At 38.1% G+C, this 25,371-nt stretch overlaps 1 long non-coding RNA gene across 1 annotated transcript; it reads left to right on the top strand.

The window, feature by feature from the left end:
* Positions 1-865: 865 nt before the first annotated feature.
* Positions 866-23,107, top strand: LOC140500672 (uncharacterized). The gene is made up of 5 exons (XR_011965839.1): positions 866-1,471; positions 6,475-6,579; positions 11,626-11,771; positions 16,281-16,400; positions 20,428-23,107. It is a non-coding gene; the product is annotated as an uncharacterized lncRNA (long non-coding RNA).
* The last annotated feature ends 2,264 nt before the right edge of the window (positions 23,108-25,371 follow it).

The following is a 25,371-nucleotide window of genomic DNA, read 5'->3' as shown; positions in this document are numbered from 1 at the left end:
GTTATTCAGGAATTTATTCCCTCCTGTTTGGACTATCCCATGGTAGCATGGTGTAGTGGCAGAACTCTTGGATCTCAAGTCAGAGATTCTGGTCCTTAACTACCTGCGTGACCTTGGACAACACCCTTCATCTCTCTTGAGTCAGTCATTGCCACGGTTGCCACTATTGTACAATCAGTCAATCAATGAACAGGTATTACATATGCCTACTATGTGCCAAGCCCTCATATTTGGATGTGTTCAAGGTCAATGACCTCAATGGCCTCATCCATCAAAGGAGGGGCTCTATTCACTCTAGATCAAGAGTTCTGTGACCTCTAGGGTGCCTGACAACTCTAAGTCTATAAATCCATTGTAATAACTGGTTACTTGGGCTCTTTGTCTCTACTATTCAATTAACTCAGTCTACAATACCACAGATTAATCAATCCAACAAAAAACATTTATTATGAAGCACCTACTATGCTCTTGGAGATACAAATAGAAAGTAAGATGATCCCTCCTCTCAAGGGGCTTCAATTATTTCCTCTCCGCTTTTGCCTTATGCAGCATCCTTTCCTTAGCTTTGTTAATCCACATCTAGGTGTGCCTATCATAAGAGGTAGGTATGGAAGGGAACCGTTTTGAGAGGGAATGAAATTGGATGGGACAAACCCCTGACTCCTGCTGTCAGGAATTTAAGAAAAGATATCTGGGGCAAACTAGGAATGAATTGCCAGTATGGGGAAGGGGTGTGTGGCTACTCAAGTTAGAGATTATAACTTGCCTACGTTATTGCTCTCAAAGACTAATTACCTTATATGGCCACCTTCTAATTCCTGCCTGTCTGGCCCTTGTTTTAATTTAGCCTCAGAACATGCTTGCCTTCCTGGGGGAGATCGAGAAGAGAATACAGATTTTTTCAGGGCACTTCCCACCCCCATCCCCATTATCAACTCTCTCCATTGCCTACATTTCCAGACATTTAAAGAGTTCTGAGCTATTTTCAGACCTACTATGAAAAGAACAGAAGTGTTAACAGCCAGACAACGATCAAGCCATTTTCTAACAAGCGAGTTGGCATGACTCACTTTTGATCCGTCAGCCTATCAATTTTTTTTCTTCAATCCCAGCGGGGCTGCCAGGGCTGCCACTACTGTGTAAGGTGAAGGGGTTGAATTGTAATCGGATGTGTTCAGGGCCAATTACCCAAAGACCGTGAACTAGGTTTCCTTCTCTGCATTTCTTTCTATGGGGAGAGGCAGGAAGGAAGAGGTGATGGAAACCACAGACCACACCAAGCTACAGGGGTTCTTTGGGTTTTCTTATTGCCTGCTTCTGATGAATCCCAAAGCCAGTTCTCCTCTCCCTGCTGTTGTCTGATCTGTGGCTTCAGGGCTGCTTCTGGAATAAGTCTCCTGTTGGGAACCACGGAGCTACTGCCATCCATCTCTGGGTTCTCTTCTGCCACTGACTCACAACAAGGCCTGTGGTAAGTCACAAATACCCCTACGCTAGGCCTCACTCTGTCCAGGGTAATCTGGGAATAATAGTGTGGATTCCACGGGGGCTGGGGAGCTCAGCTCTTTGCCAAGAATTTGACAGACTCAGAAGGGAAGTATGACATAAAGGCACAGTATTTAGAATATATTGCTGTGTGATAATCCAATTTTAAAACATGAGCTCATGGATGTTCAGGAAGTCTTTCTATCTTTTTAAAGCACTCTCCCATTAAGAAATGAATCAGGAAACAATTCAAACATACACACTGAAGGAGGAACCATATTGCTAAATATGTATCATAAGCTTTTATGCTAATAGCAAAAAGCCTAGCATGGCTTTGAATCATGGCCGCTGGGGATGTCATCCAGATATTCTCTAAAAATGCTTGGTGCCATGTACTTGGCACAGACTGAGGCCCAGCATGAAAAGCATGCTGGAGCTTAGAATGGTCAACTAAACAAACAACATAGGACACAAGGGGCAGAAAGGGGAAGAAAAGAGAAAAAAAAAGAAATTCACATAACTTTATTATATATTTAAAAGGAATAGCAAAGTGTACATAATAGATTTGCAATTTCATGTGCAATCTTTTTTTATTACACTATGTTATGGAAATGCTTACTTTATCCCATAAATTAAAAATTAAATAAATAAAAACAACAAAAAAGATAAAATCAACCATCATTTACAGAGGACCTATTTAGGCTTCTAGACTTGAATGCTAGATAGGACCTCAGAGATCATGTATTCTAAGCCTCTATTTTCTTACTTGGAAAAAAACCAGTTTTACTGATGTCTTTTGTTTTTGCATTACAGTCATTGGGGGAATACATTCCTTCTCCCCCTCTTCTGTTCCTCCTGTCCATCCACTAATTAAACCCTCCTTGATACACGCCCCCCCATTGTTAAACAAAAACACCTGGGTACAGTGACCTCATTTGGCAAATTAAGCTTTTGGTAAATACCTAATATGTGTCAGCATTGTTTTAGACACCAGAGATATAAAGAAAAAACCAGTTTCTGCTATCAAGGAGTTTGCAGTCTATACACATAGACAACATTCAGTTCTAGTAGTACAACTCTCTGCTCAGAGGAAGGAGGCACAGATTGTCTTCCATTCTTTGCTACCATTTTGCCAACCCCTTCAATTTCACAGATGACTTTTCCAGGAGACTTCCCCATGGTTGTTGTCCAATCATTTCAGTCATGTCCGACTTTTCGTGACCCCATTTGGAGTTTTCTTGGCAAAGACATTAGAGTGGTTGGCCGTTGCCTTCTTCAGTTCATTTTACAGATGAGGAAACTGAGGCTCTGAAGGAGGGAGTTACCCAAGGTCACTCAAGTACTTAAAACAGAGCTGGAACTTGAATCCAGATCCTTTGACTCCTACTGCTATGTCTGCTGAGAACAAATATTCCTCAAAAGAACGGTGTAGCTTTCTTCTATTGTCATTATTGTTCAATTGTTTCAGTCATGACTCTTTGTGACCTCACTTAGGATTTTCTTGACAAAGATACTGGAGTGATTTGCTATTTCCTTCTACAATTCATTTGACCAATGAGGAAACTGAGGCAAACAGGCTTAAATGATTTACCCAGGGTCACACAGCTGGTAAGTGTCTGAGGTCAGATTTGAACTCAGGATAATGAGTCTTCCTTTACTCCAGGACTGGCACTGCATCCACCTACCTGCCCAACTTTTCCTTAAGTAAAGAATTAGGACTTAAACCCAAGATCTTTCCAAACTGTTGCTGCCTCAGAAAGAGTGATGCCTCTGAAATAAGAAGACCTGGGTTAAAATCTTACTTGTGGTACTTCCTTAATGTAATCTCACATAGTAGTGTCACAGGCAGGATTTTATTGAATTATATGGTCTCCAAGTTTCTTTCCAGTTCTAGATTTATGATCCTTGACTGACTGAATGAAAAAGCATTTTTTTAAGATGCTATGTGTCATGCACTGTAAAGTGCTATCTTAAGCATTACGAGGATGAAATTAAGCATAGAAGTTTGTTCCTGCCCTCTAGATGAAGTAATGCATCTGTTTTTAAAGTCTTGGTATAATAGTGTATAGTCACTTAACCCTGTTTGCCTCAGTTTCCTCATCTGTAAAATGAGCTGGAGAAGGAAATTGAAACCACTCCAGCATGTCTCTGCCAAGAAAACCCCAAGTGGGGTCACAAAGAGTCAGACAGAAAAAAAATTCTAAGTTATATGGAAGTGATTGTAGAACACTGAAAACAAATAAAATTTAAAAAAAGAAACAAATGAGTCAACGATAGCAACAAAATATAGCACCAATCCCTGAGGAGTGTAGCCAGGGTAACTTGCATGGGGTGTTTCTCCTCCCCACAAGCATTCAGATACAGAGGAGACCAAGTTAAAAGACCTATTTGCTTTCCAGCAACAGCCAAAGCAAATTAAGAGCTATATTTGGTGGAGGGCTAGCAGAAGGAAGCAAACTTCTTTGCTTTTGTCATGGAAAGGGGTCAATGGGATGACTGTATCTAGAAAGAAGGAAGGAAGTAAGCTTTTACTAAGTGACTATTAAGAGCCAGGGGTTGTGCTATGCCCTTACAAATAGGATTTCATTTGATTCTCATAAAACCCTGTGAGATAAATGGTGTCAACACCCTCATTTTACAGATGAGGAAACTGAGGTTGGTTGCTGCCCTTCATTCTCAAAGAGGACCAAAATGACATCACTATGCTAGAGTCAAGTTACAGTGTGTGCAGCTGTGGCTGATCAGACCAATATGAGCTTGGAATGCTCGACCACAGGTCCATGTGAACATTTGAGGCAGATTTTCTAAATTTGTGCATCCTGTGTTTCCTTTGAGCTGTTTCAATTCTGCTTTGCTTGTAGAGCACAGCACCTTTTCTGATGAGGGTACACCATGATGGGCAGTCCTGTGCCAGTGACTCCCATGTCACACAATCAATTCCAAACTTCTTAAGAGAGAACTTAAGAGTGTACTTGAATCTTTTCTTCTGACCACCATACGAATGCTTGTCCTGTATGAGATCTCCATAAAATAGTCTTTTTGGCAAGTGTATGTTTTGCATTTGAACAACGTGGCCAGCCCATCAGAGCTGCACTCTCTGCAGTAGATTCTGAATGCTTGGCAGTTTAGGTCGAGAAAGGATCTCATTATTTGGTATCGGATCTTGCCAAGTGATTCTCAGAATCTTCCTAAGACAATTCAAATGGAAATGATTCAGTTTCCTGTCACGGCACTGGTATACTGTCCAGGTTTCACAGGCATACAATAATGAGAACTGAGGTAGACAGAAGTTAAGTGATTTGCCCAGGATCACACAGCTAGTAAGTGTTTCAGGCTGGAATCGAACTCAAGCCTTCCTGACTCCAGGTCCAATGCTCTATCTCATCTGCCATCTACCTGCTTAGGATAGCCCCAGATTACTTGTAGAACCCACTAGCTTCTTCTCTGAATAATTGCCTAGATGTCAGCAGCAAAATTTTTTTCCCTCTTAAGGGTTAAATCATGAGATTACGGCTCTAGAACCAGAGAGACCTCAGAGGCCACCTAGTCCCACTCACCCTCTTTTTAACAGTTGAGGAAATTGGGTCCCAGAGAGGTTGTGTTTTGCCCAGGGTAACCTAAGTAGTAAGTGTCAGAGGTAGGTTTTGAACCCAGGTCCTCCAGCTTCAGAATCTGGGCTCAGCAGAACAGTTTGACTACTTGGGACTGTGCTAACAGTGAGGGAGATATACTGTGGAGTGGCACTACTGTATATATTACAGTTTTTCCATCTTGACAACTCTAGCAAATCCTAAAAGAGAAATGCTACCCAGCAAGTCAGGCAATCACACCAAATGATGGAAGAAACAACTCTAACATAACGCAGCTTTCTGAATGAACTCTAGATTGATGGTGGAGGAGATTGAGAGGGTCTGCCAATGCACACTCCTGCTGAGAGATGACTAATGCATGAACCAGGCACAGCAGCATGGAAGGAGCACAAGACCTGGAGTAAGGACACCCAGGTTCAGATCCTGAAGCCAGTGTGACCTTGGACACAGAGCCTAGCTTTTTTCCACCTGTAAAATGGGGATAATACTTGCATTATCTAACTCAAGAGCTGAGTGACCCTAGACAAGTCACTTAAGCCTAGTTGCCTCAGTTTCCTCATCTGTAAAATAAACCAGAGAAGGAAATGGCAAAACCACTCTAATACCTTTGTTAAAAAAAAGAAAAAGAAAAACCAAATAGGGTCATGAGAAGTCTGACATAACTAAAATGACCAAACAACAACAAGAATGACCTAACTTACAGGGTTGTTGTGAGGAAAATACTTTGAAAACCTTAAAGTGTTAAATGAATGTGAGCTATTACTATATCTGAGTAATGTAAAAAAAAAAAAAAACTTATCACATTTCTATCCTGAAATGAATCTGTAATGCAAAATCTTAGTGTGCAAGATCCCTCCCATTTCAGACTTTCAGACACATCCTCTTCATTGAAGGAAGCTCTTGATCTGAGGTGGCCCCATTATAGGCACAACGCTTAATGTTAAGCAGCTATCCACTGATGGGTTTCTGCCAAATAATAGACCAGTGGGTAATACTTTAACCTGAAGAACACCTTCTGCTTGGATGGCTAACCCCAAGCATTTCTTGCATACTGATGTATCTGGTGAAAAACTAGACTGGAATGATTAAGAAAATTCAGAACACCAGTACTGTTGAGTGCCATTGTGTGTCCATGTTAATCTCAATGTCAATTTGTTTGCCCCTGAGCCCCCAGGGCCCAAGAGAGGCACGAACTAATCTACAAAGAGATTCTAACAAGGCCTGGACTCTTTCCATAGTCTCCTGACTAGTCCCCTCATTCCCCTTGGTTGCCCTTCTCCAATAAATCCTTCATACTGCTGTATACTGGAGTAACCTTCCTAATGGATAGGTCTGAACATTTTGCTTCCCTGCTCCTTGAAGGCAGGGATTATTTATTGCTTTGTCTTACTATCCACAGCCCAGATCAAGGCAGGATAATGTAGTGGATAATGTGCCTACCTTGATGCCAGGAAGACCTGAAATTGGGTCCAACCTCTGACACATACTGGCTGGTTTACCCTGGGTAAGTCATTTTCAGTCCTCTTAGAGGTTTGGCTAACTTTCTAAGATTATAAATTGCAGTGAAGGTGCTGCCCTTCATGGGTAGAGGGAGGTCCTTGTTGCCAGCATTGAGTATAGTACTCTGCCCGTAGAAAGAATATAACAAATGTTTGCTTCGATTGGACGGGAAAGTTGAAAAGTTTCCAGTGGTTCCCCACTGTCTACCTAACAAAGTCTAAATTCTTTAGCCTGTCATATAAGGCTTTCTTCAGTCTAGCTCCAACCTAACTTTCCAATTTTAGCTCAACTTACTCCCCTTCACCTACTATATGGTCCAGATAAATAGGACTACTCATCATTTCCTGAACATATCTTGTTTAGCTGTCTTTGTGACTTTTTCCATGTTTTCTCTTTATATATTGAATATTCTACCATTTCTCTTTATCTCCATCTTTTGAAGTCCCGTCCACCCTTCAAGAATCAGCTCATACGCTGTCACTACCTTGAAGCCTTCCTAGAATACCCTGCATTCCCTCGGCCTGATTCAATTCTGTGCATTTGTTGTTCAGTTGTTTTTCTGTTGTGACTGATTCTCCATGACCCCTTTTGGGATTTTGTTGGTAAAGATACTAGAGTGGCTGGCTATTTCCTTCTCCAGATCATTTTGCAGATGAGGAAACTGAGGCAATGGGGTTTAATGTCTTGCACAGGGTGACACAGATAGTAAGTGTCTGAGGCTGGATTTCAACGTAGGAAGATGAGTCTTTCTGACTCTATGCCCACTGAACCACCTAGCTGCCCACATAGAGACCCCAACAAATGTTGGTTGAAGGATGGAATGATGAAGGAAATTAGGAAAGGTGTGTTAAATTTCACTGTGTAGATCATTGTACTTATATCAGCAACATGCTAATATATCCTAGGTTAAACTAGGACTATTAGGAAACAGAGAAGCCATTTACCTGCCCTTGGTGTCTGAACAGAGATTGGGATAGGCAGGGAAGAATGAGTCAACAATGGAGTGCCTCTGATGGTGGCTAGGTGGCATAGTGGGTAGAACACCTGGCCTGAAGTCAAGAAAACCTGAGTGCAAATCTAGCCTCAGACAATTACTAGCTATGTGACCCTGGGTATGTCACTTAACCCTTTTGCCTCAGTTTCCTCATCTGTAAATTGAACTAGAGAAGGAAATGACTAACTACTCCAGTATCTTTGCTGAAAAAATGGGGTCATGATGAGTTGAACACAACTCAACAATTTGATGGTGGCAATATGTAGAAAGACTGCAGCCATGATCTGGGGAGGGAGAATGGATAGGGATGGTCCAAGTTGCCCAGGTATGAGTCAGACTGGCAGGAGGTACTCACATGGTCAGTCTCTTCCCTCTCATTCAGCTAAAATAAACAATGGTATGTATCTCAGGATTATAGTGTACCAAAGAAGGCCTTGCTATAAAAAGGTCAGATGACAGATGATATTTAGCCCATTTGGAGTTATCTTTTCATGATGTGTCACTCAGACCATACATCTGTATCCTTAACAATTTAAAATTCAAAGTCTATTTCTGCTGTTGCGTTTTTATTTCTGAACCTGATCCAGTTATGATAACAATGAGCATTATCTGATTGCATGACTTGGCGGAGTGAAAACTCTCTTGGGTACATGACAAATTCTGCTGTGTGACAGTCTGCTAGTTCCTTATGTCCTTGCACATATTGCTTCCCATTCTGATTTCAGAGACATGAATACTCCTTCCTCTGGTGCAAATTGCAGCCCATCCATGCCTGTCTGGCTTGGGTGACTCTTGTCTATGTCCTCCAATGGCTGAATACATGGGAGCCACTTCATTTTATCTTGACTTTGCAAGGATATCAGTGCATTACATGACTACTGTGGCTCACTCATCATATGACTAGCTCATCTTTTTTTGCATATACACATATATGTGTTATATGTGTATGTATGTGTGTACATATGTATACATATATGTATGTACGTATGTATGTACACATATGGATATAGATGTAGTCTTCTTATCTCACCCAGACGTGAATTGCAGGGGTACCTTAAAGATGGGGCACCTTAAAGATCTGATCCCATTACTGATCAGCTGAGGAGCTTTAACCTGTTCTATTTTCCCAACATGGACCAATCCCCACCTTAGATCATCTAGGACTCCCTCACCTCATCCTAGGAGCTCACCATATTGTGCTAGATTTAGTGTGAATACCCCATTGGCTTAGCCCACTGCAGCTCAGAACTCCTGACCTCAAGTGATCCAGCAGGTTCCACCTTGCTCGAGATTATAGATGTGTGCCCCCATGCTGTTTGCTCATGCATTTTGATGATGTTTTTTACTCTAATTCTCCTACCTAATTCCTTATTTGCACTTGTTGGGCCTGCTTATACCCACCATGTGCCTCTCTCTTGTCTTCTGCACAATGTTTACTTGAAAATTCTTCATAGACCGTGCTATGACATGGCTTGCGGCCATATGGTTGAAGACAGATTCTTAACAGAGAAAATTTACCTTGCTATGCCTTAATCTTCACCTTATTTTAGACTATCCCGCTAAAAGCTTTTTAAAAAATTTTCTCCCTCACTATGCCCAAAGGGCAACCAAACTGTGCATACCCTTTCACATCTAGGTCTATATCCCAAAGAGATCATAAAAAAGGAAAAAGAATCCACATGCACAAAAATGCGTACAGCAGTTGTTTTTTTTTGTGGTGGCAAAAATAAATTAGAGATTGAGGGGATGCCCATCAATTGGGGAATGGCTGAACAAGTTGCGGTATGTGCTTGTAATGGAGTACTATTGTTCCAGGTAGACTTCAGAAAAACTGGAAAGACTTAAATGAACTGATGCTGAGTGAAGTGAGCAGAGCCAGGAGAACACTGTACACAGTAACAGCAACATTGTGCAGTGATTAACTATGACAGTCTTAGCTCTACTCAGCAATACAATGATCCAAGACAATTTCAAAAGACTTGTTATGGAAAATGTTAACCATATTCAGAGAAAGAACTATGAAGTCTGTTTGCTGTCTTGGGGAGGGGGAAGGGAAGGGAGGGAGAGAGAAAAATTTGGAACTCAAAATTTTATAAAAATGAATGTTGAAAACTATCTTTACCTGTAATTTGAAAAAAATAAAAATACTATTAAGGGGGGGGAAACGTCCATAGCAAAATCAATAAAAGTCACTGTTTTATTGAAGTTATCAAACAGACTGTCTAGTCTATTAGCTAGGCTAGAGATTCTGGTTTCTCACATATATCAACCGGATTTGTGCTCCAAGCAAGTTACTGAATCATTTGCTAACTCATTTTTAGGTGCTAACTTGAAGACTAAGCTTAGTTGTAATTTAGTTCTGATGGTATAAATCTATAAAAAGTCAAGGTGATATGTCTTGGGTTACTTTTTCTTTTATCTTATTAGCCACTACTGCCTGCACCTGTTATCAAATATGCTCCCATCTGTTATACAGGCATGATTACTTTTAGTGACACAATAAACCCATTGGTCTTACAAGAAATAGTCTTTGCCCCACCTCTAAAGTAGATATGCTTTTTATTATAGATTCAGAGTTGAATGGACTTTAGGAAACTGAGGCCTATAGAAGATAAAGACTCATGGTCACATAAGTTGTGTTATGGATGAGATTTCAACCTAGGTCCTCTGACTTAAAAGTCAATGATATTTTCACTGATGTTCCCTACATATCAATTTTAGCTTAAGTGATATCAGAATAACAACTTTAATATTGGAAGGGACCTCAATGGGCAGTTTGTCAAATCCATCCCTACCAAGGAATCTCCACCGAAATGTGCCTGATGATTGCTTATACAGCCTGTGCTTGAAGACCTCCAATGAAGTGGAAGACCTTAGCTTCTGAGGTATTTCATCACATTGTGGGAGAATGGTAATCATTAGAATGTTCTTCTTTACATTTTACTTTCTGCTACTTCCACCCCTTGTTCCTAGCTCTGATCTCTGGAGCTAAATAGAACAGATCTAACTCCTTTGCCATGTGATGGATCTTCCAATATTTGAACACATCTACCTCAATCTTCTCAACTGATCTTCATAGTTCATGGATTTGCAATTCTTCACCATTCTGATTCTCCTCTAGATACTTCTTAGCTGATCCAACTTATTCCTAAATGGTGACTCTCAGACCATAATCTGCTGTTGTTGTTCAGTTGTTTCAATTGTGTCCCACTCTTTATGACCCCCATCTGGGATTTTTTTGGCAGAGATACTACAGTGATTTGCCATTTCCTTCTCCAGCTTATTTTACAGATGAGGAAACTGAGGCAAACAGGGTTAAATGACTTTCGCAGGGTCACACAGCTAGTAAGTGTCTGACGCCTGATTTAAATTCAGGAAGATAAGTCTTCCTGACTCTAGACCCAGCACTCTGTGCACTGTGCCACCTAGCTACCAAAGAACAAATGTGGTCTGATCAGGCAAGAGTAGAGAAGAACTATCACTGCCTTAATCCAGGAAGCTGTGCTTCTCTTTGTTCACACTGACTGTTTTTCCTTTGGCTGTCATGTTATACTTCTGAACTATTGAACTTACAATTTCAATTTTTTTCAGACCCCCAACAACTTCTATTCTAGATCTTTACTAATCATATGATATGTATCAAGTAGATCCTTTAGCTTCCAAATCTGAACCTGTAATTGAGCCAACTGTACCTTTTCTTCTGACATATGCTGTCTATTCTCAAAACTGTGGTGAATAGAGAAAACAAAAACAATTCTGATAAATTTTGAATTCTTTATTTTTGGTTGCTTGAGGCATTTTCTCCTTGACCTGGGAGTTATGGAATTGGAACCTGATTTCCAGAGGAGAGGAGGAAGAGTGGTGGGCAGGAGTTGCAGAGCATTAGATTTAGGCTTCACGTAAAGAAAACCTTCCTGACAATGAGAATTGCCTGAAAGTGGAATGGGCTTCCTTAGGAGGGGGTGGGTTTCCCTGGGATACCATCTATCATGCGGAGGTTGGCTGATCACTTTTCTTTTTTTTCCTTTATTAAAAAATTAATTAATTTCTTTTTAGTTTTCAACATCTACTTCCAGGTGATCACTTTTCAGGGATGCTACTGAGTAGATTCTTCTGCAGGACTGGGTTGAACTAAATGACCTTTGAAATACCCTTGTTTTCTCTTGGTGCAGAGCTGTCCTGTAGCTAGACACACTTACCAGGTTGGTTCATTTTACTTAATTGTTTTTCTCTGGTTACAAGAGAAAGTTCCTTGTGGAGGAAAAGGGATTGGGATGTTGGGGAAAACAATGGCATAAAAAAATAGAATGTATCAACAAAACAAAATAATGCATATAGGTCCTTAATTTGCTATAAAATAATCCTTACATTTTATAATTTCGGCATATTACAAATAGTGGATTTTAATTAATCCTTTGGAGATGTCTTTAGGTTATAGTGAGTTCTTAATTTCAGTTTTCAGAAAGCACATAAGGTATTTTTTTCTTTAACACTTGGATTTTGAATGCAGTGAACTCTAGGTCCACATTTAAATAAGTATTTTATGACACTAATAAATGTCCAGACTGGTACCATAAACATTTATTGCTTTAATCTTGTTAGTGATAAGCCACTAACTTTTCCACATGAAAACCAAGCATTTTTTAGCTTTTCTTTCACTGCTATTTTCATAATATTTATTATATCATGAATAATATATATTATATTACATTCTATAATAATAATAATTAGCAACAATAAGACCAGTAATTTACATTACGTAGTACTTAATGGCCACAAGACTCTCTCAGTCTCTTTTAATGAGACATGTGACTGCATAAACATACATTAGTTGAGCATGGCATGATACACAGGGCTGTGATATACCTTTTATTAATAAACCTAGCATAGAGAGACAGTAGATGTAAAGGTCTGCAGGTAATTGTATTCAAATCTATTTTCTAAAACTCCTTATTAAAAGTTAAAAATGAACTTAAAATTTTAAATGTGAAAACACAGATATTCATTTGGATGAAGTCCAGAGATTCTGTGAACAGAAACTGAAGACCAAATTGAAAATCAGAGCCTACAGCTAATCAGCTAAGATCACAGGGGTGTGGGCTGCAAGGAACATTAGAAATCATCGAGTTTAACTGAAATCTACCTAAGTAAAAAATATGTGCCCCTTTACTCAAATTAGGAATGTCTCTATATGTGGGGATGGTGATACACACCTGTAATCCCAGCTCCTGAACAGGCTGCCACTGGTGGATCCCTTAAATTCAAGAATTCTGAGAAGTTACATGAATTTGGCCAATTGAGTGTCTACACTATATTTGGCATATATATGGTGAGCCCCTGAAAGTGAGGAGTCATCAGACTGCCTAAGGTAGGGCAAACTAGTGCAGGTCAGAAACAAAGCATGTCAAAGTAGTGGAACTGGATCCCCTGAGTAGCCCCTGTGTTTTCAGCCTGGATGAAATGGGGAAATCCATTTTAAAAATGGATTAAAAAATGGGGAAATCTATTAAAAAAAATGAAAGGAATACCTTTCTAATTGATGCTTCGGTCTCTGTCAAGATTTCCTTTATGGTTCAGTAGTACACCCTAGAGGGCAACAAGACAAAGCTATTACTTCAAATGTAGTCCCATTTGGTAAAAATGGTGCACTGGGAAACATTTCAGCCCTGAGTGGTTTCTTAATCCCTTGGACAACAAAATGGGCAGAAACAAGAGGTAAAGGATGGTCTATAATACAATTATTTATCTTTATTGAAAAGGACTTTTAAACCCCCTCCCACCTCCCTCTCCCATTGACAACATACTTCTCTTAATACAGCTTATAATTTTTTAGGTTTTTTGGTTACCAAAGTGCATTGTGGACTCAAATTGGCCTTGCAGTTCACTAAAACCGCCCTGTCTCTTTCTGATGAATTGCTGTCTAGCTGTGCCTCTCCCATTAAAATTTACTTTTTAAAACTTTTATAAGTTTTTACATTTATTCTTATTAAATTTCATCTTATTGGATTCAGCCCAATTAGATTCTAGTCTGTTGAGATCTTTTTGGATCTTGGTCATCCAATGTGTCAGCCTTCTCTGGCAGATTTTTATCATCGAAATTTGAGAAGCATACCATCATCTATAATAACCGTTATCCAAGTCAGATAAAAATATTAGTATACCAGTTAATGGCTTTACTCCCTAAACAAAGAGAACTGAAAAGAACCTTAAGAATCAACTAGTCTAACTGCCTCATTCTGTAGTTTAAGGAAACCAACATCCAAAGAGGTCAAATCTTGCCCACAGGCACATGCTTAGGGACAAAAAGGTAGGGTTTCTGGCTCCCAGCACAATTCAATTTTCAAAGCCATCTTTTCTTTTTTTCTTGTATGTGACAAGCTGATTGGACTTGTTTTATGTTTAAATCAATTCTACAAGTATTTGCTATTTATTTTAAGTAGTATTTTATTTTTTTCTATTACATGTAAAGACAAATTTTAACATTCATTTAAAAATATCTTGAGTTCCAAATTTTCCTCCTCTCTCCCTGAAGAAGTAAGAAATTTTATATTAGCTATATATATGTAATCATGTAAAGAAGTTGACCAAAAGGAAAAAACAATGAAAAAAATAAATTGAAAATATTATGCTTCCCTCTGCATTCAGACTCCATCAGTTCTCTCTATGGATTCGGATAGCATTTTCCATCATGAGTTCTTTGAAATTGTCTTGGGTCATCTACAAGCATTTATTAAGTACCTCCTAGGTACAAGGAATGATGCTAACTAGGCTCTGGGGATCATGGATTATAAATTGAAAAATAGTCACTAATCTGCATTGGTGGAGGGAGTTTCCTCATAGGGAGTGGATGATAATAATACTAATAAAAAAGGACATCATTCACTTTTAGAAATGAAGATGCATTACCATATGCACTACATTGCAGAAGGAATGGTGAAGAATCTTGGGCAAGTATATTCAGAGACAGTATTCATATTTTATAAATTTTTTTTCTTATTAGTGGTCTTGGTAGCTCATATCCTGTCACAGTCAATTGCTCAGTCCCAGAGGAGTTTCTTGAGCCTTTGGGATATCAATATTTGGTTCAGAAGAGGACAATAGTGGGCGGAGTGGGGCTGGGAGGTAGTTTATTTCTTTGTCCAAAAGCTGCACAACAGATCATATAAGTTTTTAAAGCTTGACTTTCCTGAGAGTATCAATTAAGGCTAAAACTTAGCAAAAGAAATCAAGGCAAAAACAACCAACCACTAGACCTTGTACACTTAGCCAGTGAACCTGGGAATGGAGAAATTGAATTTAAATGTTTTCTCAAGGCATAATTAAATAGTGTCCCCTTCCCTCTCCATTTTCCATACACCCCTCTCCCCACCCCAACTTATTTCTGCAAATCAGAATCCCCGTACAAACCTTTCTTTTCATTGACCTGGAAAACAGAAGACTAGAAGTTAACATGTTTGCTTGTGAAGCAAGTCACTTGGGAGTTGGCCAGCTTTTTTTTGGGGGGGGGGGAGGTGGGAGGAGGGACTCAACTTTACCTAGAATCCATACAATGTAGCGCAAGGAGAAAAATTAATACTCAAATTCCACAAATTACAGGGTAAAAATTGGAAACAAACAAAAAAACTAATTATCTTCATCCTTATTCCTTTGACATTACCAAGGAACAAAATGGAGAGCACAGGAAATAAAACTGCTTCTGCTTGTTTGGGCATCGAAAGGAAAAAAATTTTTTCTGAGAAGGATGTTTTTATCTTCTAGTCAAATCTGAAATTGTTACCATAGAAGGGAATTCTTTTGCTTTGGGTGAGGGTCTTGATGACCACATAATATTGTGACTGTATCAAGGACATAAAAAAGGCAGCACCAGCTAAACAAGCACATTTACCAAATGAAGAACGAATTAATTTTAAGAATTTAGTTAAAATTGTATATTCTATTGCATTATGCCTAGACTTATTGATTCTGTGCTATGTGCCAAATTAAACTTATACCCTAAATTACTATGTATTTATTAAAGAAATTAACATATCCTCAAAAGTCTAAAAGCTTAACTGAAACTTTAAAAAGCTTTAACTACCATGGACCATTAACAGTAAGCTAATAGAATCAGATTAAAATAGCTACCTCTGGTGTTATGCTGCAGATATATTTGAATAGTGGGCTTTTTTGTCTCTGTCCATATAGGCATACCTTGGAGATACAGCAGACTGGGTTCTAGATCACTTCAATAAACTGAATATTGCAATAAAACAAAGCACATGAATTTTTTATTTCCCAGTACATATAAAAGTTGTGTTTACCTTGTGCTATAGTCTATTAAGTGTGCAATAGTATTATGCCTAAAAATGTACATATCTTAACTTAAAATACTTTATTGCTAAAAAAATGATAACCCTCACCTGAACCTTCAGCAAGTCATAGTAATTTTTCTGGTGGAGGGCCTTGCTTTGATGTTGATGGCTGCTGACTGGGCAGGGTGGTGGTTGCTGAAGGCTGATGTGGCTGTGGCAATTTCTTAAAATAAAACAATGAAATATGTCTCATCCATTGACTCTTCCTTTACGAAAGATTTCTCTATAGCATACAATTCTGTTTGTAACCTTTTACCCACGGTAGAACATCTTTCAGAATTAAGGTCAATCCTCTCAAACGCTGCTGCTGCTTTATCAACTAAGTTTATGTAATATTCTTCAAATATTTCTGTGTTCCAGGGAATTAGGGAGGCCAGAGGAGAGGGGAGAGAGATGGGCGAACAGCTGGTCGATGGAGCAGTCAGAGGACACATGTTTATCGCTTAAGTTCACTGTATTATAGGGGTGCAGTACGTGAAAGTAAGTCAAATAGAAACAATTACAATATGTCAGAGATCACTAACCACAGATCACCTTAACAGATATATAATGAAAATATGTGAAATATTGCAAGAACTAACAAAATGTGCCAAGACACGATGTGAACATATGCTATTGGAAAAATGGTACTGATAGACTTCCTCAGAATAAGGTTACCACAAACCTTTAATTCTTTTTTTTAAAAACCAATATCTGCAAAGTGCAATAAAGTGAAGCACAATAAAACGAGGTATGCCTGTACAGAGCCTAAGTGAAAGCCTCAGCATATAATTTTCGGTAATTGATTTATATGTACATAAATTTCTTTGTAAACCATACAAACTATAAGGACTAAATTCTGTTTTCTACTGCCATAGTCTCTGAGAGAAAATAGAGTGAGCTCATATATTAGTGAAGAACAATGCATGTTGCTTCATTAATAAAGAACCAGTTGTTTTTTTATTTTTCCCTCCCTCTCTCCTACTTCCCTACTTCCCCCCTCCCTCCTCGAGACGGCATACAGTTTTGTATAGGTTCTACACATACTTTCCTATTAAATACATTTTCACTATAGTCATGCAGTGCTGAAGAATTAAAATGAGTGGGAGAAATCATCTAACAAACCAAAACGCAATACACACACACACACACACACACACACACACACACACACATGATCTGCTACATTCTGCGATTGAATTCCATAGTTCTTTCTCTGGATGTGGAAGGCATTTTGCCTTAGAAGACCTTTGGGAATCCTTTGCAATGAAATTCAAGTCTACCAGAAAACTTTTGCACACTGTGGTCGTTGCTGTGCACAACATTCTCCTGAAGAACCAGTTGTTGTTTTTTTTTTTTTATTTTAAATTCTTTAGTTTATCTTGTTTTGGAAGACAAAAGTGACTTATAAGTACAATTATGTAGTATCATCTGAATATTTTGACTTATTATTATTACTTTTAAAGAGGGAAACCATTATAGACAATGTGCAATGGAAGTAGCAGGGCGGCTTATCTGTGCAGGAATTTTCATCACATAAACTGGGAATATTAGCAATGGAATATTTAAGAGCTGGGAGTTTAAATAACAGGTTCCTGTACTAGCATGGTAGATGGACCTTTCAATTCTAACATTCTGTGAATTTCTTCTATTTGACTTTCTCCTATACTCATTACAATTCAACCTGAAAATTTTTATAAAACTGTAAAAGACAATTAGGGGTCTGTTCTCTAATTGGACTTCTGGGTTTTCCATTAGAGAAACTTCCTCAACAGTTTCCTTATAGCTTTCTGATGAAAGGAAAGAGTTCGTTTTCAGTGAAAGAAATGAGTTAGGATACTATTTTCTAATTTCAGTTAAACTTGGTTTTTTTTCTTTTTCTTCTTGGAAATGACTTGGAGGGAAAATAAACCATGTTTAACAAACAATGTGTTTAACTGCACCTAGACAGGAAAACATTTTCTCTCGATAAGCTAGTTCCTCAAAGTGCCTAAGTCACTCCTTGCTAGTAGGAGAGAAGAGTTATTTTGGGATAGAGAAAGCATTTATTGAGTACTTACCATTTGTGAGGTACTGTGCTAAGCACCAGGGGTTCAAATACAAGTCAATAAGTCTCTGCCCTCAAGGAACTTACATTCTAATTGGGGAACACAACACATAAAGGGGTACTATAAAAATTAGGGGGAAGAAGAGGGAAAAGGGGAAGGAAGAGGGTAGCTATTGGAGTTTGGCGAGAGATATCTGACTGAGAAATGTCATGGAAGCTTGGAACCTGGCAACATAAAGTGAAAGCTCACCTCTTGGAGGGAATGGGAATGCAAGAGTAGAGTCCAAGTTTCTGGTGGGTGACAATGATCAAAGAGCAGGAGATTTAGGAATCAGAACCTAATAGCTGTAGTACCTTGGGCACATCATTCCATCTTTCTGTGCTTCAGTTTCACCACTTGTAAAATGGAAATGCTCATACTTGCACTACTTTGGAGAGTTGCTGTGAAGAATTTTTTTAAAAAAGTGTTTGAATTATTGGGAATATTAACTTCAGAATACCAAGAAACCATTTTATGAATGAAAATACCACTGCACTTACTTAATAAGTAATAGTAGATTATTACCTTTTGCTAATTTTTTATACTAATATACTAAATGCTGCCTCAGTCCCCCAAGTGTTGATGTGCCTTCCTAAATACTTAATTACCAAAGAACAGCAGGTAGAGGAGAGAATTAAGTAATTTTGTAGAATTTTACATATTAGAGATGAGAGACTTTAGTTATTTGTGGGCAGCTAGGTGGCACAGTTGAAAGATCATTGGATTTGAAGTTATGAATACCTGAACTCAAATCTAGTCTAGTTATTTACCAGCTGTGTGATCCTGGGTAAATTTAACTGCTTTGAGTTTCAGTTTCCTCATCTATAAAATGTGGATAATAATGAGTGTGTATATACACACACATACACACAAACACATGTGTATATATATATATATACACATACATACATACATATATACACACATATACATATATGAATATATACATTCCTTTGCAAATCTCAAAGTATAAAATAAATTGCAAATATAAAAATAAAAAAAGCTATCATTATAATTTTCTCATTTTATATAGGAGGCAATGAAGACCCATAGAGATTAAATCATACAATTTCAGAGTTAGAAGAGATCTTAATTGTCACCTATTTCAACCCCTACCAAAAGCATCCTTTCCTATAACATCCCTGATCATTTATTGTCTGTCCTCTGAATGAACACTTCCATAGATGGGAAACTTACCATATTACAAAGCAACCTGTTCTATTTTTGGATACATCTACTTATTAAGAGATTCTTCCTACTATTGGAATAACTTTAATTCAACCCCTGCCTGTCATAGGTAAGGAACTGTACTAGGTAGTACAGCTATAAAGTCAAAATAAATAATTCAAGGAGTTTTGGGGGAGAATATGACGTGATATATAGATAAGTATAAAATAAACATAAAAAAGAGATCAGGCAAAATGTTCTATGAATATTTGAGGACAAAGAACACACTAACAACATACAGGTGAGATCAGAAAGTCTTCAAAGAGAAGGTGGCACCTGAGTTATATAGAATTTTAAAGATGGAGACAATGAGGGAGTATATTCTAGATATAGGGAATAGTTGTTTGCATGAATCAACTGAAGTATAAAATAGCATGCCTGGTTTGGAAACTGCTAGTAGACAAGCTGGCTTTAAAAGACAGTGTTTGAAATGGGAGAATTTTTGATATTCAATTGGAAAAGGAGGTTTGAACCAGAGGGGGGAGGAACATAAATCTTAGGGTAAGGAATTTGAATTTTATCCTAGAGAAGGTAGGGAGCCACTGAAGGTTTTTGAGAAGTGGAATAAGGTGGTCTGATCTGTACCTTATGAAGATTATTTTTGTAGCTATGTACAGAATGGCCTGGGGAGTACGTCAGAGCTAGGATTTGAACTCAGCTCCTTCCAGCACTCTGTGTGGTATGCCATCCCACCTGTTTTATTTCTAAAGCTATTTTCAATGCAGGCCTTTAGCATAAAAACAGGTTTTAAATATTTTTAAACAAAAGGGAAACAAAGACTTTTATTTAGCAGGGAAGTTTAGGCATTAAATTACTTCTCTACACATATCAAGGAAAGGTTACTTCAGATAATGTCTAGAAAGGCCTACGTACAAAACCATGGTCACCTCTCAAATATCAGTCAACTTTAAAGGGATATTCCTCCTTTCAAGAGAGGTGAGCTAACATTCTGCACAGCCTTCATACATATGTTGTGACTTCCACTGTCTACTTGAGGTTCCCTACACCAGTGGTGTCAAAATCCACTAGAAACATAAGGATACATACATAAGGATCATACATAAGGATCCCTGTGGGCTGCATATCAACTTAAAAAACCATACATGTTCGCACATTTTTTAAAAAAAATTAATTTGTTGCCCAAAAAAGGCAAAAAAATAAGACTATAGAAGGTTACTTTCTTGGTGAACAGGTATTTTTTTCCATCCTTTCAGATGAGGAAGAACAATGCATACCATCAGAGGAAGTCAAGGCTTCCAAAACCTCCAAAATAAGTATTTAATAGTCTCAGGTCATGGAAGAGCTCTAAAAGGATTTTGAAAATCAAGTAAGAGAGGAGGAAAAATTGGGAAGAGAAATGAGAGCAATGCAAGAAAATCATGAAAAGCAAGTCAACAGCTTGCTAAAGGAGACCCAAAAAAATGCTGAAGGAAATAACACCTTTACAAATAGGCTAACTCAATTGGAAAAAGAGGTCCAAAATGCCAATGAGGAGAAGAATGCTTTAAAAAGCAGAATTAGCCAAATGGAAAAGGAGGTTCAAAAGCTCATTGAAGAAAATAGTTCTTTAGAAATTAGAATGGAGCAGATGGAAGCTAATGATTTTATGAGAAACCAAGAAATTATAAAACAAAACTAAAAGAGTGAAAAAAAAAGAAGATAATATGAAATATCTCATTGGAAAAACAACTGACCTAGAAAATAGATCCAGGAGAGACAATTTAAAAATTATGGGACTACCTGAAAGCCTTGATAAAAAAAAAGCCTAGACATCATCCTTCATGAAATTATCAAGGAAAACTGCCCTGATATTCTAGAACCAGATGGCAAAATAAATATTGAAAGAATCCACCAATCACCTCCTGAAAGAGATCCAAAAAGAGAAACTCCTAAAGATATTGTAGCCAAATTCCAGAGTTCTCAGATTAAGGAGAAAATATTGCAAGCAGCTAGAAAGAAACAATTCAAGTATCGTGGAAATACAATCAGGATCTAGCAGCTTCTACATTAAAGGACTGAAGGGCTTGGAATAGGATATTCCAGAAGTCAAAGGAACTAGGATTAAAATCAAGAGTCACCTACCCAGCAAAACTGTGTATGATACTTCAGGGGAAAAAATGATCATTCACTGAAACAGAGGACTTTCACGCATTCTTGATGAAAAGACCAGAACTGAATAGAAAATTTGACTTACAAACACAAGAATGAAGAGAAGCATGAAAAGGTAAACAGGAAAGAGAAATCATAAGAGCCTTACTAAAGTTGAACTGGTTACATTCCTACATGGAAAGATAATATTTGTAACTCTTGAAACATTTCAGTATCTGGGTACTGGGTGGGATTACACACACACACACACACACACACACACACACACACACACACACACATATAGACAGAGGGCACAGGGTGAGTTGAATAAGAAGGGATGATATCTAAAAAAATAAAATTAAGGGGTGAGAGAGGAATATATTTGGAGGAGAAAGGCAGAAACGGAATGGGGCAAATTATCTCTCATAAAAGAGGCATGAAAAAGCTTTTTCAATGGAGGATGAAAAGGAGGAGGTGAGAGGGAAAAAGTGAAACTTACTCTCTTCACACTTGGCTTAAGGAGGGAATAACACACTCACTCAATTTGGTATGAAAATCTAGCTAACACTACAGGAAAGTAGGGGAGGAGGGGACAAGTGGGGTGGGGGGGATGATAGAAGGGAGGGCAAATGGAAGAAGGAAGTAATTAGAAGTAAACAATTTTAGGGAGGGATAAGGTCAAAAGAGAGAATAGAATAAATGAGGGGCAGGATAGGATGGAGGGAAATATAGTTAGTCTTAACAAAACATGACTATTATGAAAGTCTTTTGCAAAACTACACTTATATAGCCTATATTGAATTACTTGCCTTCTCAGTGGGAATGGATGGGGAAGGAGGAAGGGAGAAAAGTTGGAACTCAAAGTTTTAGGAACAAATGTTGAGAACTGTTTTTGTATACCACTGGGAAATAAGAAATACAGGTAATGGGGTATAGAAATCAATCTTGTCCTACAAGGAAAGAGAGAAGATGGGGATAAGGGAAGGGAGGGGTGTGATAGAAGGGAGGGCATATTGAGGGAAGGGGTAATCAGAATGCAAGTTGTTCTGGGGTGGGAGGAGGGGAGAGATGGGGAGAAAATCTGGAATTCAAAATTTTGTGGAAATGAATGTTGAAAACTAAAAATAAATAAATATTAAAAATAATTAATTTGTTTTGTTAAATATTTCCTGATTACAACTTTAATCTTGTTTGGGCTACACTCAGGAGTGTTGTGGGCTATGTATCTGATGCATATGCCCTAAAATATCTTGACTGATCATTTCAAACAAGGTGGAGAAATGAATTTTGTTAGACCCAAGTCCTCTCCATTTTTGTGGGAAGGTTTATAAGAAAGCATCTTGAGTGGTCTTTTGGTAAAATGCTTAGAAGTTAATAAGTGATAATATAGTTTAGCATATGCTAAAAAAAAAAAAAGCAATGTAGCAGCAATTACAAATGAAGAATGTTTTGTTGAGAACATGCAGTCATTAATATTCACCAGATTTATTTTAATCATTAATCATTAACACACAAGATGGGAAATGAAAATAGACCTCCTACTGAATGTTAATGTGTCAGTAATTCTATTGGATTTCCTGTGATTCTAAGTTAAAATGCATCTTTAAGTATTATATGATTTCTGTTGGAGAAGGTATATATGTCTATCAGTGGAGAGAATGTGATTATAAACTTGGGTGACATGATTCAGTAAATGAGCAAAAGAAAAGAAAACATTAAGGAATTTTTTGTATGAAACCTATCTGAATATATTTCTTTTTGCATAGGATTAACTTGTATTGGCTGTGTTATTTCAGATTTTGGATAGAAAAACAATCTGAACTAAAATAAACTTCATTTTATAACATGCTGGTATGTTTACGGATATAACCACTTTATTCATAAAATCAAAGAAAATATAAACTTTCTTATTTCCCCTGACATCATACAGAACCTCAATTAACTGTAACCCAAGTAAATGACAGTGACTTAACAGGATTGCTGAGCTGCTGATTGTTGAAAGACTATGGAGAACACGAAATGGGTTAAAGAACTGATAATGGGGAAATATGGCCATGATTTTCAAAACAGGAGACAGAAGGAAGTTTACCAAGCTAGAGTCCAGAGGAATTAACTTTGATTCCTAGCAAAATCCTAGAACATAATTTAAAGGGATAATTTGTGAATAGCTAAAAAGGGAAGCTGTGATCATGGAAAACAAGATAGCTTTGTCAAAAACAATTTATGCCAGATTAATTTCATTTACATTTTTTAGGGTTACTATATTGTGCTCAGAATAAGGCAGATACAGAATTTAGTAAAGGTCTGGCACAAGTCTTTTATCCCATCCTTAAGGACTGGATGGAGAAATGTGAGCCAGAAAACAAGACAGAATCAGAACTGTTTGAAAAATGGGAAAGAGTAGTCATTGATGGGTTAATGTCATCTTAGAGAAAGATCTCTGATAGAGTCCCAAATGAATCTGTCCTTGGTCCTACAATAGTCATTGTTTCTATCGATGAGTTAGCAAACACAGTTCAAACAAACTTTGGGTGGGGGTGAGGGTAGTTAACACTTGGGGGACAGAGTTGATGGGGTTCAGACTCTGGCAACCTCCTTGAACTCCCCTTGAATCTTCCCACTTAATCTAGCCTTTTGGACTCAAATCTGTTACCTTTGGCCTAGCCTGGCCCTCCGTTGTCTGTTACCTCTTGATTGCCTCACCTACTTCCCACCCAAGCCCTGTATTACTTGATATCTCCCAATTGTCTCCAGCTATTTCCCACCCTAGTTACCCAAGTCTCATCAAGATCCTCCTTTAGACCCTCCTCCCAAACTACTGGACCACCTCTAGATCTTTCTCAAGGACTTTCTGTATATAAGTTCCATCTTGCCTCCATGAAGGTGCTCTGATTTAATCCAACTCTGACTCTGTTTAGCTGAGATTCTATGTGGCCCGCTTGTCAATACAAACATCACAGATGTTTAGGCTTCTTAAGAGTCAACCCAATCATCAAAGCTATTACAAACACGCTTTGTAGCTGCTCTCAGCCAGCTTAGGACAAACCAAAAAATAGCTCTTTAGTGATCAGCATTTTAAGTTGGTGAATACCAGGGATAACAGTGAAGAATTGTAACATGGAACCCAATATGGCAAACCTTTAATAAACGGTTGTTTTACTCTGGCTGGAAGAAGTCTTGAGTTGAATTCATTTGGCAGGATTGGTGAGTCCGAATTTTGGGGTTCCAAGAACCCCAAACCTCATATGGTTCCCAGACCTCAACAGAGTCATGTTCCAAAAAGATTTCAATGTCTATATTGTTGTGAGAGATCTAATTAGATTGCTTATTAATTAGATTAATTAGATAAATGTAAAATTCTAAACTTGAATTCAAACAATCAATTTCACGAGTATAAGATCAGCTAGGTGTAGCCAAAGAATATGGAAAAAAAAATCAGGAAGTTTTATTTGGTTCCACTGAGTCACCTGTTCCATACAGCAGCCAAAAAAGCCATGAGTATATCTGAAATTGCTTTAAGGGAAGGAGGCAGGTGACAGTCCTATTGCATTATTGTCCCTGGTTAGACCACATTCCAAGTATTATGTTTAGTTCTTGGCACTGTTTTAGGAAGAACATTGATAAGCTAAAGACCATTCAAAGGAATTCATCCAAAACGGCGAAGGGGCTGAGTAGTGTGCCACATGAAGACTGGTTGCAAGAACTATGGATACATAACCAGGTGAAGTGAAGACCTGGGTGAGCAGGATAGTCGTTCTCAACTGAAGGACTGCTATGTAGAAGAAGTAATTAAATGTATTGTACTTTTCCCCAGAGGGCAGAAATGATGGCAAAGAGTGGAAGATACAGAGGAGGAAAAGTGATATGGGGATAGGGAGATCCCCAATTTAATGAGTTCTTCTGGTGATGGCTGAATGATCACTTGTTGTGACTGATAAAGAAGAAATTTTCAATCAGGCACAGTTTAGACTGGCCTACTCCTAAGATCCTGTCCAACCTGAGATTCAGTGCTTCTGTAAAGTTAGAGAAGTTCACTGTCCATGTTTAAAAGAAGAGAAACCAAAAAA

Source organism: Notamacropus eugenii, chromosome 4 (genome assembly GCF_028372415.1).
Source record: "Notamacropus eugenii isolate mMacEug1 chromosome 4, mMacEug1.pri_v2, whole genome shotgun sequence".
Taxonomy (NCBI): Eukaryota; Metazoa; Chordata; class Mammalia; order Diprotodontia; family Macropodidae; genus Notamacropus; species Notamacropus eugenii.
The sequence above is the reverse complement of the archived record's forward strand: the minus strand, read 5'-3'. Positions and strand labels throughout refer to the sequence as shown.